Source organism: Dipteris shenzhenensis, chromosome 1, assembly GCF_047967505.1.
Source record: "Dipteris shenzhenensis isolate YYH24624 ecotype China chromosome 1, Dip_SZ_1.0, whole genome shotgun sequence".
In the NCBI taxonomy this organism is placed as follows: Eukaryota; Viridiplantae; Streptophyta; class Polypodiopsida; order Gleicheniales; family Dipteridaceae; genus Dipteris; species Dipteris shenzhenensis.
Genome location: NC_141596.1, coordinates 25,060,681 through 25,084,837, shown reverse-complemented (window position 1 = coordinate 25,084,837; position 24,157 = coordinate 25,060,681). Strand labels below are relative to the sequence as shown.

General features: G+C 40.3%; 1 pseudogene; it reads left to right on the top strand.

The window, feature by feature from the left end:
* Window positions 1–1,996: 1,996 nt before the first annotated feature.
* On the top strand, window positions 1,997–23,769 carry LOC147905590 (protein PPLZ12 pseudogene; annotated as a pseudogene).
* Window positions 23,770–24,157: the final 388 nt, after the last annotated feature.

Here is a 24,157-nt window from a genome sequence, read left to right as displayed (position 1 = left end):
TCTACTTGTAAGCCCCCCATATGAGGAGAAGGCATTTGAGTAGCTCGGTTATCCGGTAGGTCCTGGTTTGGACACCAGATGGGGGCCATGTGTGGCGTGATGGCTAGACGGCTTCAGATAGAGTTGGCACACTACCAACTAGGCTACATGCAAGTGCGGGAAGGCATCCCATGACTGACCACACTGAGGGTAGACAGAGCATTTCCCGATGCAGCCCACTCTCAGGTTGCAGGGCCTGTTTGGAGCCCCAAATGATCCTGGATGGCTCTAGTCCAAATGGATATCGTAGGTGAGTTGCTCTATTCTGTGCCACGGTTCTATTGTGTGGTCGACATCGCCTATTTCAGGACCGAGACCTCTAGTCGGTCGTCTTGGGTGAACTGGGTCCGGTCACCCAATTGGGTCTAACTGACTACGAGTGGTGGCTATATAAGAGGAAGCCCGTGAAGCCAATTATCATCACTAGCTACAGCAACCCTGATTCCTTAGCATCCAGCCTCTGTCCTCTACTGTTTCTAGCATGCCATCGAAGCTTCTCACATAGGAGCGCACGGCTGGGAGATAATGCCATCTATTGTATTAGTTTTATAGTAATCAAATTTTTGATTCTCCATACTATCAGCTTTTCTCTCTTGCATACGAGATCCTGTTATCTGTTGAGCAAAAAAGTTGTATTGTTTTCTTACAACCCCCCCTCCTTCCCCCCTCCCCTGCCCCCTGTTTATTTTTCTCTAATTACGTACAATACATCATGCGACCCCATGGATTTATTAATGGAACCTATATGGCAAAGGCAAAGGCAAAGGTGAAAATGACAAAGGTAAGATCCAAGGGCCACCATAGATTCGATGCTACTTCTATGGAGATCATGGAACCTATTGGGATATCTCAAGGTGTATGCCTCAGGCACACCTTATGTTTCTATGTGTGAGTGCTAGAGGCACAGTTAGGTGCCCACAAGCACAGTTAGGTGGTGGAGAGCCACATAGGATGATTGAGAGAATCTAGGAGCAGATTGAGGAGATGATTGTGGAGCTCTGAAGTCATCAGTGATGTCAGTGATCATGTAGAGATGCCCTACATATGGCTCTCATAGTTCTTCATTCTATGAGCACTTCTTTTCATTGTCTCTATCTTCTATTGCTTCCATGCTCTGTAACAACATGGTATCAGAGCGGTTCTATCCTCCTTGAGCTCAATGTCACTCTTCTTGTGGCTCTCTCCCTCTTCTTCCATTGCCTCATCTCCAACATGAAGACCTTGAGCTCGATCTACAGTAGACCTGTGAGCAGGAGAGACGAAATAACAAAACAGAAGAAAGTATTAGAGAAGCATTTGACGAAGACAGGTGCAACACAAGCGTGGCTGTACAAGCTCCACTTCCGACGTTCTTTTCCACCCTGATTCCGCATGCTGCACCCGTGATCTATAGCAGACTATCTGCTCAACGTAGCTCTGCTCCACATAGGCGTGAAGACTTGATCCTTCGATGATCGGCGCTCTAGAACTTCAGCTTCCTCTTTGCGCACTGCTATGCAATTCAACTATGTTCCATCTCCCTGTTGCTGGCCTTTTCATCTTGCTCTTCAAGCAGTGAATGCTAATTCTCTATAAGTTGCAAATGCTACACGGTGGTTGGAACGCTCGGGCCTCCATGTTTAATAACTGAGCTCTCAACGAGACTGCTCCGTGTACCTCAAGCGGTTCACCTGCACCCATTGGGCTTCGATTTTTTTCAGATACAGGCGAGGAGCGTAGTCTGACCTGGGTGATGATTTCCAGTTAAGGCTTGCTTCAGTTGTAGCTAGCGCTTCTGGCAATCACCGCATCATTGATCTGAGTATTGAGTGCTGCATCTAATCAGGTAGCATCGTGTTGGGCAAGAGCATTAAGCCTCTCGGAGAGCATCGCGTTCCCCTTGAAAACATCTTTCCTGCATTGCAACCAGCTGCTGCAATTCGTTTTCACAAAAGTAGTCGCATGTGAAGCATATGTGTTTAATGTTGTCAGAGCTTGTGTACCGAAAATGAATTTAGATGATCTCTTTGAGCAAAAGCGTGAAGTTGCTAAAGCTGTCTCAGAAGAGCTTGAGAAGGTGATGGGTGCATACGGTTACAGCATAGAACAGACTTTGATAGTTGATATCATACCAGATGCTGCAGTCAGGCGGGCTATGAATGAAATCAATGCCGCTCAAAGGTTACGAGTGGCATCTGAGTATAAAGGAGACTCTGAGAAGATTCTCCAAGTAAAACGGGTAGAAGGTGAAGCAGAGTCCAAGTATCTAGCTGGTATGGGTGTCGCACAGGAGCGCCAAGCTATAACGGATGGTCTTCGAGAAAGTGTTCTTATTTTTTCTAGTGGTGTCTATGATACAACTGCCAAAGACATAATGGACATGGTGATGCTCACACAGCCCATAGTTGACACCAATGTTTCTTTGCAGAGCCAAAAAGGAAGCAACTTCAAAGACAATCTACTTACAGTTAATGAGCCTCCACAAGATGAGGCATCCTTTGAAGATTATGCATTTAAAACACATCTCTATGTATGCTCCAGATCTCTCTTTTTATGTCAAGGTACTCAGCCTGGATAGTCCTCCAAAATGAATGAAAATAAACTATTGTGTTTTGTGTGTTTTGTAAACACCTCTGGTCACCTTATGATGTAGGCCATGTGTATGTTTTGTTCCATGGTACCTCCTGCAGACATTGTGTGCATGTACATGTAGGGGAGATAACCATTGGAAGGTCTTTCTGTATCCCTTTTTGTTTACCTTACACCCAAGGGAACCCTTGCTAGCATGAGAACCTAGCCATAGATTTATCCTTGACCACCATGAGATGGCATGAGAAACTATGAGACTAGATGTATCCTTGACATAGCCTGAGGCATTTCCTTGAGGGGGGGTTTGTTGGGATATCTCAAGGTGTATGCCTCAGGCACACCTTATGTTTCTATGTGTGAGTGCTAGAGGCACAGTTAGGTGCCCACAAGCACAGTTAGGTGGTGGAGAGCCACATAGGATGATTGAGAGAATCTAGGAGCAAATTGAGGAGATGATTGTGGAGCTCTGAAGTCATCGATGATGTCAGTGATCATGTAGAGATGCCCTACATATGGCTCTCATAGTTCTTCATTCTATGAGCACTTCTTTTCATTGTGTCTATCTTCTATTGCTTCCATGCTCTGTAACAACAGAACCTATATGGCAAAGGCAAAGGCAAAGGTGAAAATGAAAAAGGTAAGATCCAAGGACCACCATAGATCCGATGCTACTTCTATGGAGATCATGGTCATACTAAGGTTATGGCTAGGTCAATCAAGTTGCTTATGAGCTATTCAGAGAGAAGGGGGTTACATCATTATAAGTTATCTCAATTGTCAATTTCACATAAAAACAACTTTTCAAGTGACTTATTTTGAGTGTATGGACAAGCTTCATGCCAGTCCTTGAATGTGAAGGTAGACTTAATATAATCGTTGTTTGGAAGAGAGGGGACTAAGAGAACACCATAGTGCACTAACATTGACAAGGAAGACTTATAATTTCTTTCTATAGATGTGATGTAGCTACACACTCAATTTCACATAAAAACAACTTTTGGAGTGACTTATTTTGAGTGAATGGACAAGCTTCATGCCAATCCTTGAATGTGAAGGTAAGACTTAATATACTCGTTGTTTGGAAGAGAGCACAAAGAGATGGGCTAAGAGAACACCATAGTGCACTAACATTGACAAGGAAGACTAATAATTTCTTTCTATGGATGTGATGTAGCTACAAACACACACATTACCACTACATAGAATGCTCCTAGTGTACACACACCTTTACCCCCCTAGCCATACGACCACTTACACACACACACACACATAACCATACATTACTCTTTGTACACTTGATTGAATCTCATGTTTGGTGAACATAAGATTTTCAACCTCATTTAAAATATTTATGTAATCTAGAAGCCCTTAATGGCCTTTTTAGGATAAGTCCCCCCCTTTTTTTCTCATGGGTAAATCCCTAACACACACACACACACACTCAATCCTGATTCCACCCATAATTTGTGCTTGCACGAATATGTTGACCTTAATGGCACCCTTTAATTTACCTTGTAAATCCGTATAGGATTTGTATTTCATCAGTTTGATGCAATATATATGAAGACCCTTTCTTTTTTTGCCATAATTTAGGCTCTTTAAACCCCCCTTGTCTTTTAAATTGTACCCCCTCTACTTTTCCCCACCCTTCCCTTAAACTCTAACTAATGGTCTGATTCCCCTCATAAAAATTTACTCCTATCTTGTGCGACAACTCACCTCTAACCTCCATACCACATACTCTTCATACCCCCCGGTTTTTTGCCCTTTTGCCCACACTATAATACCCCCCCCCCCTTTGACTCACACAAACCCTTGACTCTCACACCTATGACTCAATCTCAACATGCATATACAAAGTTAACGCCACTGCCACCCTTCCCTCGCATAATTTTCCTCTTGCTTCTTGTACAAGCATCTCATAGCACTGCTATTTATGTGCACTTTAGCCCTTAGACCCCCACAAACTTCTACAATCTCTCATCATGGCCAATCATCCATCTCAGGTGCCCATCTTTGTATGCCTCCTACTCACTCTCTTTATCCCTCCTTTATCCTTGCCGATTTTGTTTTTCCTTTCTTCCTCAATCCTTGTAGCTTCGACTCCCTCTCAAGCTAGACATTGTATCTAATTGTGACCCTATTTGGTGTTCGTCCTCTTGCTCTTTGCCTTGCGGAATTTCGTCCTGCTCTGCAACCTTCTTTGGTCACTAGAATCGAAGCCGACTTGAACAAACCTCTTAGTGGACCACCCTTCTCTCATAGGTCTTCTGCCACCCCGTCATGTTACTTTTGGTGCTGGCTGTGCTTAAGTTCCATCATTTATTTGTTTGCATATCGTTGCTTTACGTGTTACCTCTTTTTTCTTACTCCATTTTTCTTTCATCGCTCGGTATTAGTTGACTGGTCTTTTCAACTTGGCGTATAGCGTAAAGACTTGGGGGGGTTCACCATTTCTTCATTGACATAGCCGTTTAACAATTACTCTAGTTGGCACTTTTGACATTTATTAATGGGATTCATTCCATTCGTCGTGCTTCTTGCTTCTCTGAGGCCATCACTTGTAGCTTTCCTTATGGCTTCCCTACGATGCTTACCTACAAAGGTAATCAAAGCTGGTTCATGCCATTGAGTAGCAACTTATACACACATGATGACAAGACTGAGAAGGATGACGCATACAATTCTTGATCATCCTTGATCACTCCCGTCTCCAAGTCTTGTTCACTCCGTGCTTCCACCCTACGTGATAACTTGTCGTGAGTCTTCATTTTCTTTGAAGTCGCGTGATGAGGCATGGTAGTACTTGCTTTAGACACGTTTCTTTCTTTAAAATACCTTATCATAAAGGTGCTCTTAAGTTTTCATCCCTTTTAAGGTTCTTTTGTGTAGTCAATTGTAGGGTTGAGTGGTTTTTGGTTGCTTATTTTCCTTCTTTTAACCTATTACAATAATTTATGGATTAAAAGATGATGAAGGATAGTTCCTTCTTTAATACTTTTAGGTTATTTTTAGGGATGGTGTGGATGACCCCCCTCACCCAATTGTAATTCGTTTAGCTTTTTGTAGTTATCATCTAATTTTGGTGTCCCTTAAAGTTCTTTTCTTAATTATTGTCTAAATTTAAATTTTCTTTACTGCCTTTGTAGTAAAACTTACGGTATAATGTAAAGTGATCAATTCAAATTAATGTTTTCAAAGAGTCAACCAAATTGCTATTTTCAAAGTAATTCAATTTCTTTTAATTCTTTGTCTAATTAGTTTAATAGAGAAATTTGTTGTTGTTTCCTTAAATTATTGGGACTAAATCACCTTTCCCCTTCCTTAACAAGTTTTGGTTTAATTTTTTCATTCTATTTCTTTTATTTTTTATTAAATCTTTTTCCTTGTTTAAACCAATCTTTCAATTCCCCTGGTTAGATGTTCTCCTCTATTTTTCCTTCAATAAATCTCCTTAAATTATTGGTTGGTTAACTCAATTAATTGCCACTAATACATGTAGACATTCTTAAGCAAATTGGTTTATTTTCCCTCTAAAAACAATATTTGTCTAGATCGCCCATGTTGTGCAAAGATGGGTGTGGAGTACTCCCTTTAACAAGGTTTAAATTTTTCTCATAAGATCGTGCTTCTGCTCTTGGTGTCTATTTTATATGATGTTTCTTCTTATGTGTGCAGACTAATCCCCTTATTTTGTAATCACCCATTATATGTGGATTTTTTGCTCTAATTTAGAATTTCCCAATCAAGCACTTTATGTACATTTAATTTTTAGTCTTAAAACGATCTAGTTGATTCTTCTTTCTTATAGGATCTGAAAGGTTAGGTCAAGTTCTTAAGTAAAGCGATAACAAGCCACGGAATATAGGCATTACCTATCTACCCAAGCTCAACTTTATTGTTATAGCAAATGGTTGGTTTGGATGGTGGCAAGTAAGTGGACCCTAACCTCGGAGCCTAGACACCGGACAGATTCGACACTTGTGTACTTATTTTATAACCCTACTAGGGTTTGGTTGTTATACTTATGAAATAAAACTATATTTAAGCTCTTTAAGTTTTTATTCTCCATAACTGTGTAATTTCTAAATAATTTTTAAAGCTATTCTATGACTGAATCGATTGTATGGTTCATTTATTGATGGCATTATTAAATCTAAACACACACAGTGATCTCCCAACTAGCCTTTGGTCGAGTTAGTACCATACAATTGTTTCTCAATTTAGTAATGGCTACTCTTTCCTTTGATTTCTAACTACTAGTTTTGTGTGCAAAAACAATGGATCCAAGCTCATGTGAATTTCGAGTATACATCTACTTATGGCATAAATTTGATAAAACATTTTTTTGCACTTATCATAGAGATCCATTTTCTACCTTGTATAGGTCACTTAGCATACTATTAGGTGGGGAGTAAGTGCCACATGGTGGGATAACTCCCCACCATGTGGACTTACCCTCTGGGTTGGGAGTGGGACACACACACACATTACCACTACATAGAATGCTCCTAGTGTACACACACCTTTACCCCCCCAGCCATACGACCACTTACACCACACACACATAACCACACATCACTCTTTTTACACTTGATTGAATCTCATGTTTGGTGTACATAAGCTTTTCAACCTCATTTTGAATATTTATGTAATCTAGAAGCCCTCAATGGCCTTTTTAGGATAAGTCCCCCTCTTTTTTTGTCATGGGTTAATCCCTAACACACACACACACACACATTGAATCATGATTCTGCCCATAATTTGTGCTTGCACAAATATGTTAACCTTAATGGCACCCTTTAATTTACCTTGTAAATCCGTATAGGATTTGTCTTTCATCAGTTTGATGCAATATGTATGAAGAGCCTTTCTTTTTTTGCCATAATTTAGGCTCTTTAATCCCCCCTTGTCTTTTAAGTTGGACCCCCTCTACTTTTCCCCACCCTTCCCTTAAACTCTAACTAATGGTCTGATTCCCCTGATAAAAATTTACTCCTATCTTGTGCGACAACTCACCTCTAACCTTCATACCATATACTCTTCATACCCCCCCGGTTTTTGCCTTTTTGCCCACACTATAATACCCCCCCACACCCCCCCCCTTTCACTCACATAAACCCTTGACTCTCACACCTATGACTTAATCCCAACATGCATATACAAAGTTAACCCCCACTACCACCCTTCCCTCGCATAATTGTCCTCTTGCTTCTTGTACAAACAGGGTACAAACGTCTCATAGCACTGCTATTATTTATGTGCACTTTGGCCCTTAGACCCCCACAAACTTCTACAATCTCTCATTATAGCCAGTCGTCCATCTCAGGTGCCCATCTTCGTATGCCTCCTACTCACTCTCTTTATCCTTGTCGATTTTATTTTTCCTTTCCTCCTCCATCCTTGTAGCTTCAACTCCCTCTTAAGCTAGACATTGCATCTAATTGCGACCCTATTTGGTGTTCGTCCTCTTGCTCTTTGCCTTGCAAACTTTCGTCCTACTCTACAACCTTCTTTGGTCACTAGAATCTAGGCTGACTTGAACAAACCTCTTAGTGGACCACCCTTCTCTCACAGATCTTCCGCCACCATGTCATATTACTTTTGGTACTGGCCGTGCTTAGGTTCCATCATTTATTCATTTGCATATCGTTGCTTTATGTGTTACCTATTTTTTCTTACTCCATTTTGCTTTCATCGCTCGGTATTAGTTCACTCATCTTTTCAACTTGGCATATAGCATAAAGACTTGGCAGGGTTCACCATTTCTTCATTGACATAGCCGTTTAACAGTTACTCTAGTTGGCACTTCAATGTTTATTAAGTGTATTCATTCTGTTCATCGAGCTTCTTGCTTCTCTAAGGCCATCACCCATAGGTTTCCTTATGGCCTCCTTATGGCTTCCCTACGATGCTTACCTGCAAAGGTAATCAAAGCTAGTTCACGCCATTGAGTAGCAACTTAAACACACATGACAAGACTGCGAAGGATGACGCGTACAATTCTTGATCACTCCCATCTCTAAGTCTTGTTCACTTCATGCTTCCACCCTACGTGATAACTTGTCATGAGTCTTCATTTTCTTTGAAGCTATGTGATGAGGCGTGGTAGCACTTGCTTTAGACACGTTTCTTTCTTTAAAAAACCTTATCATAAAGGTGCTCTTAATTTTCCATTCCTTTTAAGGTTCTTTTGTGTAGTCAACTGTAGGGTTAACTAGTTTTTTGTTGCTTATTTTCCTTTTTTGAACCTATTACAATAATTTATGTGTTAAAAAGATGATGAAGGATAGTTCCTTATTTAATACTTTTAGGTTATTTTTAGGGAGGGTGTGGATGACTCCCCTCACCTAATTGTAATTCCTTTAGCTTTTTGTAGTTATCATCTAATACCAATCTTTTCAATTCCCCTGGTTAGATGTTCTCCCCTATTTTTCCATCAATAAATTGCCTTAAATTATTTGTTGGTTAAATCAATCAATTGCCACTAATACATATAGAAATTCTTAAGCAAATGGGTTTATTTTACCTCAAAAAAATCACCCATGTTGTGCAAAGATGGGTGAGGATTACCCCCCATATTTAATTTTTTCTAAAAAGGGTATGGACTACTCCCTTTAAAAAGGTTTAAATTTTTCTCATAAGATCGTGTTTCTTCTCTTGGTCTAACTTGGATGATGTTTCTTCTTATGTGTGCAGTTTAGCCCCCTTGTTTTGTAATCACACATTATATGTGGATCTTTTGCTCTAATTTAGAATTTCCCAATCAAGCAATTTATGTACATTTTGATTAGTTGATTCTTCTTTCTTATAAGATCTAAAAGGTTAGGTCAAGTTCTTAGGTAAAGCGATCAGCTAGCCTTTGGTTGGGCTAGTACCATACAATTGTTTCTCAAATTAGTAATGGCTACTCTTTCCTTTGATTTCTAACTACTAGTTTTGTGTGCAAAAACAATGGATCCAAGCTCATGTGAATTTCGAGTATACATCTACTTATGGCATAAATTTGAAAAAACACTTTTTTACACTTATCATAGAGATCCATTTTCTACCTTGTATAGGTCACTTAGCATTATGTGGATTTTTTTCTCTAATTTAGAATTTCCCAATCAAGCAATTTATGTACATTTAATTTTTATTCTTAAATTGATCTAGTTAATTCTTCTTTCTTATAGGATCTGAAAGGTTAGGTCAAGTTTTTAGAGGTAAAGCGATAACAAGCCAGGGAATACAGGCATTACCTATCTACCCAAGCTCAACTTTGTTGTTCTAACAAATGGTTGGTTTGGATGGTGGTAGGTAAGTGGACCCTAACCTCGGAGTCTGGACTACCGAACAGATTCGACACTTGTGTACTTATTTTGTAACCCTACCAAGGTTTGGCTGTTATACTTCTGAAATAAAACTATATTTAAGATTTTCAAGTATTTATTCTCCATAACTGTGTAATTTCTAAATAATTTTTAAAGCTATTCTATGTGATTGAATTGATTGTATGGTTCATTTATTGATGGGATTATTAAATCTAAACACACACACACACACACACAGAATGTCACAGCACAATATGACAAGAAAAACTAATTCATTTCAATGGGAATGTGACAAGGGACTGAGAGAGAGAGAGAGAGAGAGAGAGAGAGTGCTCGCCATTTTTGCACACGCTCACCAAAGAAATGCACCTGCTAGTCCCAAAGAAGGACCACACTACAAACCAAGGACATCAATGGGAAGGAGAAGAAATAGGTGGCATGCAACCTTGCTAAGGAATAAAAGGGAACACACCTGCCAGTCCCAAAGAATGACCCCACCACAAACCAAGGACATCAATGGGAAGGAGCAGAAATAGGTGGCATCCAACCTTGCTAAGGAATAAAAGGGAAGGCACCAACAGCAGTCCTACCACAAAACTTGAATTCAATCCTATAGTCGATCGAGCCAAACAAATCCTCATTAATCAAGTCCCAAACTTAGCCAAGTTTCATCAAGTGCTCAAGCTTGGAGATGACCCAAGCATGGGAAACATTCTACAACATGAACCTCAGCCTCATGATAGTAGCTATATTGTTAAAATTGCTCCATATTGCCAAGAGTTCTTCCTGTAGTAACTCCAAGCCAAGGAGAAACCACCCCAGATTGTGGATTCCCTTGCCAAACCCCCCATGAAGAGGGTTTATGAGAGGTTTTCTTCAAGTATACTCCCTATCAAATAAGAGTTATGAGGGCATTTTCTATGAGAAACCCACTCTACACGTGGGTTTTTTCAAAATCTTTCCATCCTAGTATCCACCATGCCTCACATCATTGTCATTGTTAGATGAAGTTCTCCATCTTTGTCCCAAGATTTATGGATAAACATATAGTATCTTTGAGAAATATTCTTTTAGTAACATGCCCTAATAGGCTCAGAGGTTTTTGCTCAAAAAAAGGGCCACCCCCCCATTTATTGGATGATCCCCTTCAGGTAGTCAAAATTCTTTTCTTGCAATATTGTATGGAGCTATACCAATTTATGGGGAGTGCCACCTGAGATCTACCAACATTAGATTTTGTATATACCATATGCCAAGCCGATGCATTAGCAAAAATATAGGATGAATCAAAACTATGCCAAGAAGTCAAAGTTGAGCTAGGCCAATAGATCTAAATAGGCTTCATTCACGCAATTGATCGAAGTGATTGGTTGTTCCCGATCTTGGTGGTGCTCAAGACAAATGGCAAGCTTTGAGTTTATGTGGATTAGAGGAACCTCAATGCCTAGACAGTGTTGCATCCTTCTCTTATCCCTTTTTTGATGGTATACTTGACCAATTTGCAAGACATGAGATGTACTCGTTTAAGAATTACAGGAACCTTAATGCCTAGAGAGTGCCACATCTTTCTCTGATCCCTTTCACTGATGGTATATTTGACCATTTGCAAGACCTGAGATATACTCATTTATGGATGGCTTCAGTGGGCACAAATTTATTCAACACCTAAGGATCAACATAAGACTTCATTTATCATAGAATGGGGTGCATATTGCTGTACATTCATGCCATATGGTTTATGTAATGCACCATCAACTTGTTTAGAGTTTCATGGTTGAGACTTTTTTAGATTATTTGACTGAGCTTATTATTATCATTTACTTGGATGATTTTTGTTTATATTGGGCAATGTTCATACATTTTCCTTGTCTTGAAGAACTTTTTGCCAAGTGTACTAGTAGGTAGGCATCTCCCTAAACCCATCCAAGTGTGTTTTTCATGTAAAGATTATTGTATTTCTTGGTCACTTAATTTCCAAGGAAGGCATTTAGACTGAACTAACTAAGATCCAAGCAATCGAGCAAATAACTGAACTAGAGAATTTGACACAACTCAAATCCTTTGTTGGATTGATCAACTTCTACATGAGGTTAGTGAAGGATTATGCTGACCTCCATGTGAAATAACCAAGAAGGATACTCACATTTTCAATGGATCAAGGAGTTGTTTGGAACATTTCATGAACTCAATGAATGAGCAAATATTCAATTGGCATTATTTTGGCATAGCCAGATGGTAGGTTGGACTACCCAATGTACCAAGCAGTTCATAACAACACTTGACTATAGCATTTTCAAGCATGAAGCCGCACTATCTACTTGTTGATAATCCATTTGTCTTCTATGTTGACAACCAAGCTTTGTTGTATTAGATAAACAAGATAGTCATTTAGGGGTCACACTTGATGAGGTAGATGCTACTATTATAAGAGTTCAATTTCAAGATCATTTGCAAGCTAGGAAAATTCTATGCAGGTATAGGCTGCTTGTCATGTTTACCCAGTGATCCAAATCAAAACTAGAAAGCCACATCAAGCTCCCAGATGTACAATTGTTTCTTTTTTTCAAGGACCAAGGATGATGAAATGTCATAGTATTTATCACAAGATACATTTCTTGAGAGATCTCCCGAGACAAGTACTAACAGTTTGCTTTGAAAGCCTAGAAATATAGCGTGATTCATGGGTAGTTATATCTCTAAGGAGCAGATGGAGTATTTTGACATTGGGTGCTATTGCATGAATTTGCAATGGTGCTCAACAAGGCACATACTGGACCTAGTGGAGGTCAATTTTGTGCTGAGCTACTAATAGCTCAAAAAGTTTTTTGGGAAGGTTTGTGTTTGTTATGGGATATGCATGCTTGGTGTGTTGAATGTGATGTTTTATCAAATGAACATGTCACTTACTCCCATTGTGTCACATGTCACTACATCCAAGCCAGCCATGGAAAGCAATATGGGTCTCGGATTACATTAGGCCTTTGAAAAATGTGGCTTAGTTCACAATAAACAAATACATAATTGCGGCCACACCTTATGCCACCAAGTGGGCAGAAGTCAAGGCCCTACAAAACAACTCGACTCGTAGCACAACGAAGTTCATCTTTGAAAATATCATGGTTGTCCAATTGTCAGTAACAAACTTTATGAATGTATTTCAATCGCTAATGATCGATTTCGTGGTGATGCACCAAGTTGCCACAACTTACCCTATCCTTGGTGCAATGGTCAAGCCAAGTCCACTAAAAAAATTCTCAAGTACATTCTCACCAAGATGGTGAGCACACATCAATGAGATTGGGACACCGCTATGCTGCACTCTGGCCATATCACAAGGTAACCATCTTTTAAAAATGGCATTTGTTCCTAGCAGCCATGGCGTCTTTGGAATTCTTGTCCCAAGTCTCTAAATGCTGGTCAAGCATCATCTTGGGGAACTTGTGGCAATCAAGAGATGATTGCAACAACTCACTGACCTAGATGAGGTGGACTTCCAACTAGCTTGGTTGCAACAAGTGATCCAAAAAAGGAGATCTTGGCATGATCGGCACATTGTTCGAATGAATCTTAAGAGAGGTTTGCTTGTCTTGTTGTGTAATGCGAATCAAGAGCCACTCAAGTCCAATATCAAACTTGGTTGGAATGAGCCCTACAAGATTACCAAGGTCTTTAGCAACGACACCATATAGCCAGCAAACTCACACGACCAAGATATTCCCAAGGTCTTTAATGGAAGTTGAGTGAAGTGATACCAAGCATTGACCTACTTGGTTGTAGTGACAAAGCAGGAGTGCATGATAGATCACCATGTGGAGGAAAGGCTCTAAAGGAACTTAGTTCTGTCTCACCTTGGGCAGAGTTTTTTTTTGGGCTAAGAGGGAAGCTTGAGGACTTAGTTTTGTCTTAGGGGCTTCTTAACTATGCCAAATCAGATGAATAGGGAATGGGTGGTTCCTGAAATAATCATTGCTAGGGGTCTCAGTTCTGTGCGAGTAAGATAGACACGTGGTATGTTTCAGAAGAAGGGTCGTGCCTATGTGCCCTTTTGGGGGTTCCTACATTTGCCTTCAATCCTGCCATGATCTTGGAGCAAGCTCGGGTTTTAATTGCAAAAGTGGAAGAAAAGGAGAAGACCCATCTCGACTCAGAACAACCTGTGCCGCTAAAGGATGACCTCACCAATACCCCCACCAGCAACGACTGTGCTATCATAGGTTCCCCCTCCTCTTCCAAAGAGAAACCGACATTGCGGGGCCTCGCTTAACTTTGGCACTTTAGCCTCCAATAGAGAATACTTGTTCCTACACGCCTTGTCTCTAGAAATGATCCTGCTAATGCAACCTACAAGGTCAAGCATGAGACATCTACTCCGAATTTCGAGTATCTCCCAGTTGGTGATAGACCGTTGGTTTCTAGTACTGTATCTATCCCCCTACCAAGACTTCTGAGACACTTGTTGTGAAGAGCATTGTTGATACCATCGTGACACCACCTAATCCTCCCACTACCTCTGCTACTACAACAAGCACACGTTTGAATGCTTTCTATCGACGAAGAGTCCACTCCATCTAGGGTCGCCTTCTCCCTCCAGCTATCCCAAGCACAATAATCCTCAGAGTAGTATGCAAGCTCGACACAGTGGCTCCCAAGGAAGAAGAAGATGACATCCAAAAATGTTATTCTTATCTGCTATGTGATTAAGTTGACAGTCGGAATTTTTGTTTTGAATCTTGACTTCAGAACGCATGATATGACCATCCTTCCTTTTTGGTTTATCAGGGAAGAGATATAAAGATAGATACGATACTTTTCTAATATAATATAAACAGACCCTAATTTTTGGAGGGAAAAAAGGACGGCATGCAGGTTCTTATCCGAGTTCATCGGGTTGAAGAAGAGCATGGGCTATGTCCTATAATAGTATGTGGCTCGGATGATAGCAGCATTGGAGGATGACTAAAAAGCCTTCTGAAATCGTGTATGAGAGAGAGTGTTGTGTAGATAAGCCCGTGGACCTTTATTCCTAATGGGTCAAATGCAAGGGAGTCCATTGAAAGCCCTTGTGCATGATGAATTGTGCGTGCTACAACTGGTTGTATTGGTAATTGTGCCTGCAAACGTTGTTGAGGTCATTTTTTCCAATCTAGAACTCACGTGCAATTTACAAGGTCAGGGTCTTGTTTGAAGAGGCATTGGTGTGTTGTGCATATACGCTTCCCTAATTTGGATTAGTAAACTCAACCCAAACAATCGGGGGTTTTGTATCCAACAACGCATCTTTAAAGATAGCATCAGCTCCATTCACAAGGCCATTTGGAATGTCAAGGTTGCCTGAGCAGATTTCAACTATCATGTTGGATTTCAATTGTAGTTCTTTGTGCAAACCTCTAGAGGATTTTGGGCCCGATGGAATCCTTATTGTTTTGCTGCATGTTTTATGTCTAACATGAATGCAATGAGCGTCTGTTGCCAGCCTTTGAAACACGTCATGGTTGTGAATTTCTTTTGTTGTGTTTGTGTAGAAAAGATAGGGCACTTTCTCTTTAATAGGTGGTTGATGATAGTACAATTGTTTCGATGTCACTGGTGGTGTGTACACCTGCTCGCAACAAGTGATTAAGTTGTCCAAGTAATTTAGTGTCTTGCTGCCGCATAGGCATGTCGAGTTCATAGTACATGACATTTTCTTTTCAAATGGAAGGGGACATTGCTAACATTGAAGGTTCGCATGAGAATATCCAATTATCCTTTGTAGGTCTTGCTTGGCACAAGGCTACACACAAGAGAGCGTGCACACCTCTGAATGGTTTGCAGGTGATTATGTTTGATTCCATGCATACGCATGTTTGCTAGTATGAATGTATTTTGCACAAAGTTATGATGTCAGATGTAGTTATCACTATTGAAGGAGTGCTCTACATAATAATTCCGATTGCCATCTCGATGGAAATGAATGCCTATCCACTTCTATTTGGTAGACCATGGTTGAAAAGTGCCAAGGTGTTGCATGATTAGAGTTTCAAGATCATGACAATCAAAACTAGGGATACCGAGGTACAAATCCCCACTAATTGAAGCAAAGATTTGAGTAGTTGTCGATGCAAACACTTGGAATCAAAGATCAATTTCCTTAGAATGTTGAGTCTTGACTGATGGAAATGATAATCTAACATGTGGGAGAGAGAAACATATTCCAAGAGGCTACTGACCTTAAGCAGAAAAAGAAGGACGAAAAATTGATAGAGCAACAACATCTTTATCCTAGTCACTTCATTGAAGATGTGACTGGTGAATGCAAGAGCCAAAGGTAGCAATCAGTGAGCTTGGTTTTGAACACCTAGTTCTAGAACCAACGTAGGATCTCAACTTAGGTACAACCTAGGAGCATATAAGTGCCCATTTATGGAGTTGCACTTCCTCTAAGCAAAATTGTATGAGCAAGGTTTATGAGCAGTTCAAGATTAGCAATACACTCAAGGAGTTTTTTGTAGAGAAACTACCGTGGTAAGTCCTATCTCTTCATTTTCATTCTGGAATGTTTAGTAGAATGCAATTTGTCGGACATTTCTAGAGTGTTTAGAAGGAACTTTATAAATTGTCTATTCTATGAATTAAGCACAATTAGAAAGCATGAAAAACCAAGGCAAAAACAATGACCCAATAATTAAATTATGTGCTTCCATCAAATCATAGCTTATTATAACTCCTCTCCATATAGTTTTCTTATCACTTCTTGTGGCTCTCATCACAGGCTTCATCAATCATTAGAATCAATGATTATTTCACTAAAAAGTGCTAAGACTAAATATATATTATGACCATTTTATACTCTTAAAAATTATATTCAAAATTTAAGACTAGAAATGATATAATTTATAACTTTAAACCTTGTAGATGTGCTCAAATGGCCTTTTTGTTCGATTTGAGTGGCTAAATGACTATATTTGGACATTGGATGTGAAAGTTGTGACATCTTTAAATGTTGTCCAAGATAGTTTCGTCGGTGAAAATACCTTGAAAGACTTCCTACAAATGGCTTTATTTGTAGAAACCCCCATGAAGTGGGGTGGTGAGAACATTTCTTCAAAGTCCAAGGTAGTTTCATGATAAACTGCTTCCTTCAAATGAGTTTCTTTGGAAACACCCCCCATGAAGAGGGGTTATGAGAGGTTTTCTTTAAGTATAGTCCCCTATTAAATAACAGTTATGAGGGAATTTTCTATGAGAAACCCACTCTACATGTGGGTTTTTTCAAAATCTTCCGTCCCAATATCCACCATGCCTAACATCATTGTCAGTGTTAGATGGAGGGTTATGGTGCCATGAGCACATATAGAGCAAAGGTATGAGTAAAGGGCAAGCTACCACATGGCATGGAGGAGATATCCCACATGTGAGCAAGAAAATGGATGTAAGTACCCTCACCTATAAAAGGGAGGTTCATTTGAAGTAATATCAACCAAGCACTTTGCACTATCTAAAGATTCTCTTTATGAGTCCAAGCTAATCTATCTTGGAACCTAATTGACTTGAGGTACATGTCATGAGCACTCTCTTCATCATGTTTGCACTTAGGTTGCATCCTCCTTAGATTAGTGTTGTGTTAGGATGTTGTTTCATGACTAGGAGAGCTCGATCCCTCTTTTTGACATGGTATTAGAGCTTAGGTCCTAGCTCTCCTATATTAGATGTAGATTTTTTTCGTGTTGATGTTCATTCTTGAGAGGATAAGCTTCAATTTTCTTGAGAGTTCTATTCTAGTTTAGGAAAGAGTCTTCAATCTTTTGCTTCAGGTCCTTATGGCTGTTGTCTGATCTCTTTTTCAAAGGGGACATAAGCCGGCCTTAGGAACTACCACAATTGAGCCGCCATCGCCATAGTAGCCAGTCTACAAAGCTAGCAAACTACAGCAACTCTTCTACAGTCGACAAGCAGCACATGCAAGCCAAAGCAAAACAAGCCAAATGACCTATGCAACAAGCAAAGCACAAGCAAGCTCCAGCACGGCCATGACAAGCAAGCAGCCGAATCTACAACAGCAAGCAAGAAAAAGGCAACTACTCTATGCAACAAACTACAACAAGTAGCTGAATCTCCAAAGGCAAGCGACACAGCCTACGACACTAGCGTTGCAGCAGTTAGCCTTGCTCACAACGATGGACAACTGAGCGGCTCCTACAGATGGGTATCTCGATAGCCTCAACTCCTATGGATCCCGCTGGTCTCTGCTCCACAGCAGCGCCTACCAGCAATCACTGCACCTGAGGGCAACTGCAAGCCGCTACAACAGATACTCCGAACTCTAGACAACAACGGTTAGCTTCCAAAGACCACAGCGGACAGCCTTCTCCTTCAATGCTCAGCCGACGAAATCAGCTCATCGACGCTCCTCTGCAATGACCCGACTGGCTCTCAAACGAGCTGCTACAACTCCGAACTCTATTCATGCTGGTTCTCAAGACAAATGGCAAGCTTTGAGTTTGTGTGGATTATAGGAACCTCAATGCCCAAACAGTGCAACATCCTTCTCTGATCCCTTTCCTAATAGTATAGCTGACCAATTTGCAAGACATGAGATGTACTCGTTTATGGATTACAGGACCTTAATTCCTAGATAGTGCCACATCCTTCTCCAATCCCTTTCACTGATGGTATACTTTACCAATTTCCGAGACATGAGATATACTCATTTATGGATGGCTACAATGGGCACAAATTTATTCAGCACCTAAGGATCAGCATAAGACTCCATTTATCATATAATGGGTTGCATATGCCTGTAAAGTCATGCCATTTGGTCTATGTAATGCACCATCAACTTTTTAGAGGTTCATGGTGTGACTTTTTGAGATTATTTGACCGAGCTTATTACCATTTACTTGGATGATTTTTGTTCATACTAGGCAATGTTCATGCATTTTACTTGTCTTGAAAAACTTTTTGCCAAGTGTAGGTAGGCATCTCCCTGAACCCATCCAAGTGTGTTTTTCATGTATAGATTGGTGTATTGCTTGGTCACTTAATTTTCAAGGAACGCATTTAGACTAAGCTAACTAAGATCCAAGCAATCAAGCAAATAACTGAACCAGAGAATCTAACACAACTCAAATCCTTTGTTGGATTGAACAACTTCTACATGAGGTTAGTGAAGGATTTTGCTAACCTCTATGTGACATGACCAAGAAGGATACTCATTTTCAATGGACCAAGGAGTTGTTTGCAACATTTCATGAACTCAATAAATGAGCAAACCAAACACTTATTCTCAAACAACCCATGTGGATGTAGTTTCCATGTCCTTGTGGATGCTTTAGGCTATGCAATTGGCATTATTTTGGCACAGCCAGATGGTAGGCTAGACTACCCAATATGCCAAGCGGTTCATAAGAGCACTTGACTATAGCATTATCAAGCATGAAGCCGCACTATCTGCTTGGTAATCCATTTGTCTTCTATGTTGACCACCAAGCTTTGTTGTATTAGATGAACAAGATAGTGATTTAGGGGTCATACTTGATGAGGTGGATGCTACTATTATAAGAGTTCAATTTGAAGATCATTCACAAGCTTGGAAAATCCCATGCACATACAGATTGCTTGTCATGTTTACCCAGTGACCCCAAATCAAAACCAGGAAGCCACAATCGAGCCCCCAAATGTACAATTGTTTGTATTTTCAAGCACCGAGGATGACAAATGTCATAGTATCACAAGGTACATTTCTTGAGAAGATCTCCTAAGACAAGAACAGACAGTTTACTTTGAAAGCCTCGAAATATAGCTTGATGGAGTATTGTGGCATTGGGTGCTATTGCATGAACAGGCAACAGCGCTCAACAAGGTGCATATCGAACCTACTAGAGGTCACTGTGATGGTGAGCTAATAGCTCAACAAGTTTTTCAAGCAGGTTTGTGTTTGTTATGGGATACGCATGCTTGGTGTGTTGAATGTGATGTTTTATTAAACAAACATGTCGCTTACTCCCGTAGCGCCACATGTCACTACATCCAAGGCTTTGATTACTTTGGATTGCATTAGGCCTTTGAAAAATGTGGCTTAGTTCACACTAAACAAATACATATGTGGCCACACATTATGCTACCAAGTAGGTAGAAGCTAAGGCCCTACAAGACAACTCGACTGGTAGCACAATATCCATCTTTGAATATATCATTTGAAGTTATTGTTGTCCAATTGTTAGTATCCAACTTTATGAATGTATTCCAATCACTAATGATTGAGTTCATGGTGAAGCACCAAGTTGCCACAACTTACTATCCCTAATGTGCCAAGTCCACTAAAAACATTCTCAAGTACATTCTCACCAAGATGGTGAGCACACATCAATGAGATTGGGACACCCATATCACAAGGTAATCGTCTTTTCAAAATGGCATTTGTTCCTGGCGGCTATGTCATCTTTGGAATTTTTGTCCCAAGTCTCTAAGTGGTGGTCAAGCATCATCTTGGGAAACTTGTGGCAATCAAGAGATGATTGCAACAACTCCCTGACCTAGATGAGGTGCACATCCAAGTAGCTTGGTTGCAACAAGTATCCAAAAAAGGAGGAAATCTTGGCATGACCGGCACATTGTTTGGACGAATCTTAAGAGAGGTTTGGTCTTGTTGTGTAATGCGAATCAAGAGCCACTCAAGTCCAATCTCAAACTTGGTTGGAACGAGCCCTACAAGATTACCAAGGTCTTTAGCAACGACACCATATAGCTAGCAAACTTGCCGACCAGGAGATTCCCAAGGTCTTTAATGGAAGCTGAGTGAAGTGATACCAAGCATTGACCTACTTGGTTGTAGTGACAAAGCAGGAGTGCATGATAGATCACCATGTGGAGAAAAGCTTCTAAAGGAACTTACTTTTGTCTCACCTTGGGCGGAGTTTTTTTTGGGGCTAAGAGGGAAGCTTGAGGACTTAGTTTTGTCTTAGGGGCTTCTTGACTATGCCAAATCAGATGAACAGGGAATGGGTGGCTTTTCCTGGAATAATCGTTGCTAGGGGTCTCAGTTCTGTGCGAGTAAGATAGACACGCGGTATGTTTCAGAAGAAGGGTCGTGCCTATGTGCCCCTTTTGGGGTCTCCTACATTTTGCCTTCAGTCCTGCCATATCATTTGTCAGTCTGCTGGCGGTTCTCTTTGATGGTCTCATGGTGTAGGTTACTGGAGGTGTCTTTAAAATTTGACAGTGGCCTTCTGCAATGTAAAGTGTTTTGCAAGCAAATTCACAGTACATGGCTCAAGACTGGTCGGATTTGTGGATCTCTGTGTCAAGTGGGATAAATCAGTCCAAACTATCCTCTTGGTGACCCAAGAATGGTGTAAAATGGTGTAAAGAACAATGTGGGTGCAAGAGCCATGAGGAAGAGGCGTTGCTCTATGCCAGGTCAGCATTGAAAACTTGATTTGTATCCGCAGGCCCGTTTGTGGGGACCCCGTTGGTGGAAACAGAGGTTGCATTGCAAGTCAAGGAGCTGGAAGATGCAAGGGTGTCTCAACTGAAGAGCCAACAACTTTGATTGTCAGTGGGTGACTATCCCTCCAAAGTTTTCTTCTAGTCAGTTTGGAGAAAGCGTATCAGGGAAAGAATTGATTAGCTTCTACATAAACAAGGTAACTTAGTCATTGAGTTTTGGCATGTGGTGGAGGTATTCCACTTGAAACTAAGTTCAATAGTTGGGGATGCCAATGTACATGACTAGTAGTGGAAGGAATGCCTTACGGAGATGCTGGAGGATGTTCAAATGCGGGTGTGAAATTTCCAGAGAAGTATGTTGGGCTGCCCGTTTGTTGAGGAGGAACTGAGGGAGGTGGTGTCAATGATGGAAAAAGATAAGTCTCTGGTACGTGACAGTTTCACAGCAGAGTTATTTGTTGCCTTTTGGGACATGCTAAAAGGTGATCTCATAGATATGGCTAATCATGCAATGTTGAGGGGTCATTTTTGGTGAAACTATTTCTGAAGCACCAGGAATGGTTAAAATTTGGGGATTGGAGGCCAATCACCATGCTTAATACCTTCCTAAGGTGCTGGCTAAAGCTTTGGCTCTCAGGATTTGTAACATCTGCTTGTAGGTAGTGGACCAAGAATAGAATGAGTTCATCAAGTCACAGGATATATTTGAAAATATTTTGAATGTGTCGAGTGATATGGATTATGCTGTTGACGATCTTCTAGAAGCCTCTTGAAGGCTTTCCAAGAACCTACCGAGGCGGCAGGCCCTCTCTCCCACCTGGACCACTGCATATAATGAGACAAACCAAGCTGCCTACCATGCTCATCATGTATACTGTTATTACATATGATAGGTCGCCTGTCAATCTCATCGATAAAGGAGGGAGGAACTCTGCGAAGGGTATTTCTGAAGCTGGCCCAAGCTTTCAATAGAGTTAATCTAGACAGCATATCAACTAAAGAATTTCTAAACAAAATCACACACTATGCAAAGTTCTGGAAACAACTTTGAAGCCATGAGGTCTTATTTGATTAAAATGTCAAAATATGCAAAGACGAAAATAAGGCCAACAATTCAACATGACATTAATTTGTAATCTAAAAGAAGGAACAAGCATTACATCAATTCAGCACTCTAAAAGAAGGAACAAGCATTACATTGACACTTTCATACTATTATATCAAACATGCAAGAGGATCAAAGAAGCAGAGAATTCGTCTGATATAGTTAAATCTTGCATGAGGACAATATTCAAGACAAGCAACATTGACAACCAATGTTCCGCCAATGAGTATTTTTTGCAATGCCATACAATCAAAGTTAGAAACCCTAAACCTTAGACAATGGCCACATACATCAAGCAACAAGAGCACATATGCAAGAGCAATATGCAAATCATATCAAAGAGAGTACAATAGACAAAAGGATGCAAGTAACTCTTGATCGAGACGATGTAAAACAAATCAAGGTTGAGATACCAACCCACGATTTTGTGACATAATTTCTTTATGAAGCCATATTTATGGATCATCCACCAAATTGCTACATCTACTACCTAGTTGATACACTCATATGTGATCAGCCAAGTATGTATGATGGCATCCACTTCAACACACAAATAATCATCAATGTCCAAAGCCAACAATTAAACTTTCAAAATCAATAGCATAAGCAATCTATAGGTGAAAATAATGAAAAATTAAATGGAGAAATTTCACCACCATAAGCACCAAAGGTTAAAACACCACATGCAACGTGGCAGAACAACAACATCGACAACACAATTCAACTGCAAAGGTGAAGGGACAATCATGTGAGTTGGAAATAATCATGCAATAAAAGGAGAATCCTTTAAAAGCTAGTCCACCCCATCCTCATTATCCATTAACACAATAAGGGACTGTCTGCAGCAGTAGCTCAGATGGATGCAAGTGTTTGCCCGCCCAAGTGGCTACTGACGTTCGATTCCTAAAGTTCTTATTGTAGCACATATATTTGTTTGCACTTTGAGATTGCAGGGTGACGAAGAGCAATAAAAGGCTTGAAATCCTTATCAGGAGACTTGAAATCCTTATTGGGAACTTGAATCCTTGAGGAAATCTTGGAAGACAGCGGACTTGAAATCCTTGAAGAGGACTTGGAATCCTTGAAGACCGGCAGGGTGTTTGAAATCCTTATGAGAGGACTTGAAATTCTTATCAGGGGATGGTGGCCTTGTGAAAGTCATGGAGATTTAAGAAGCTATCAACACAAGCTGCCCTTGTACCATTGGTGGAGCTCATCTTTGAAATTCTTGTTATGATTGAAGAAATTGACCTCCAAGAGCAAGCCTCCAGTATCAAGGTGCTTGAGTTGGGAATACAGGAAGCCATGGAGTCATAAGGGTTTTCCATAGATAGAGCAAAAATGTAGCTCAAGACGTCTACTAGGAGCTGTTTGAAAAGTAAGAAAATATGGAAGCGAACCTTGGATGCAAATATAGGGGTCCTCTCTATGCTTTAGGGTTTAGAGAGTACTAAGGAAGATAGGAATAAGGTGACAAAGTTAGAGATGAAGGACTAGGAGCGCACGCACGTGACTAACTACTAGTTTTAGGTTTAGGGCTTAAGGATACGATCGGACCCTATTTGCCTTTTTACTAGTCTTTTGAGTGTTATGCATATAATATATTGCACATATGATGTTGAGATTGTTCCTCAACGCCTTTTCCCAAGATCAACATTATGATCATGGAGTGAGGTCTATACATAGAACTGTCTATGACTGAAGT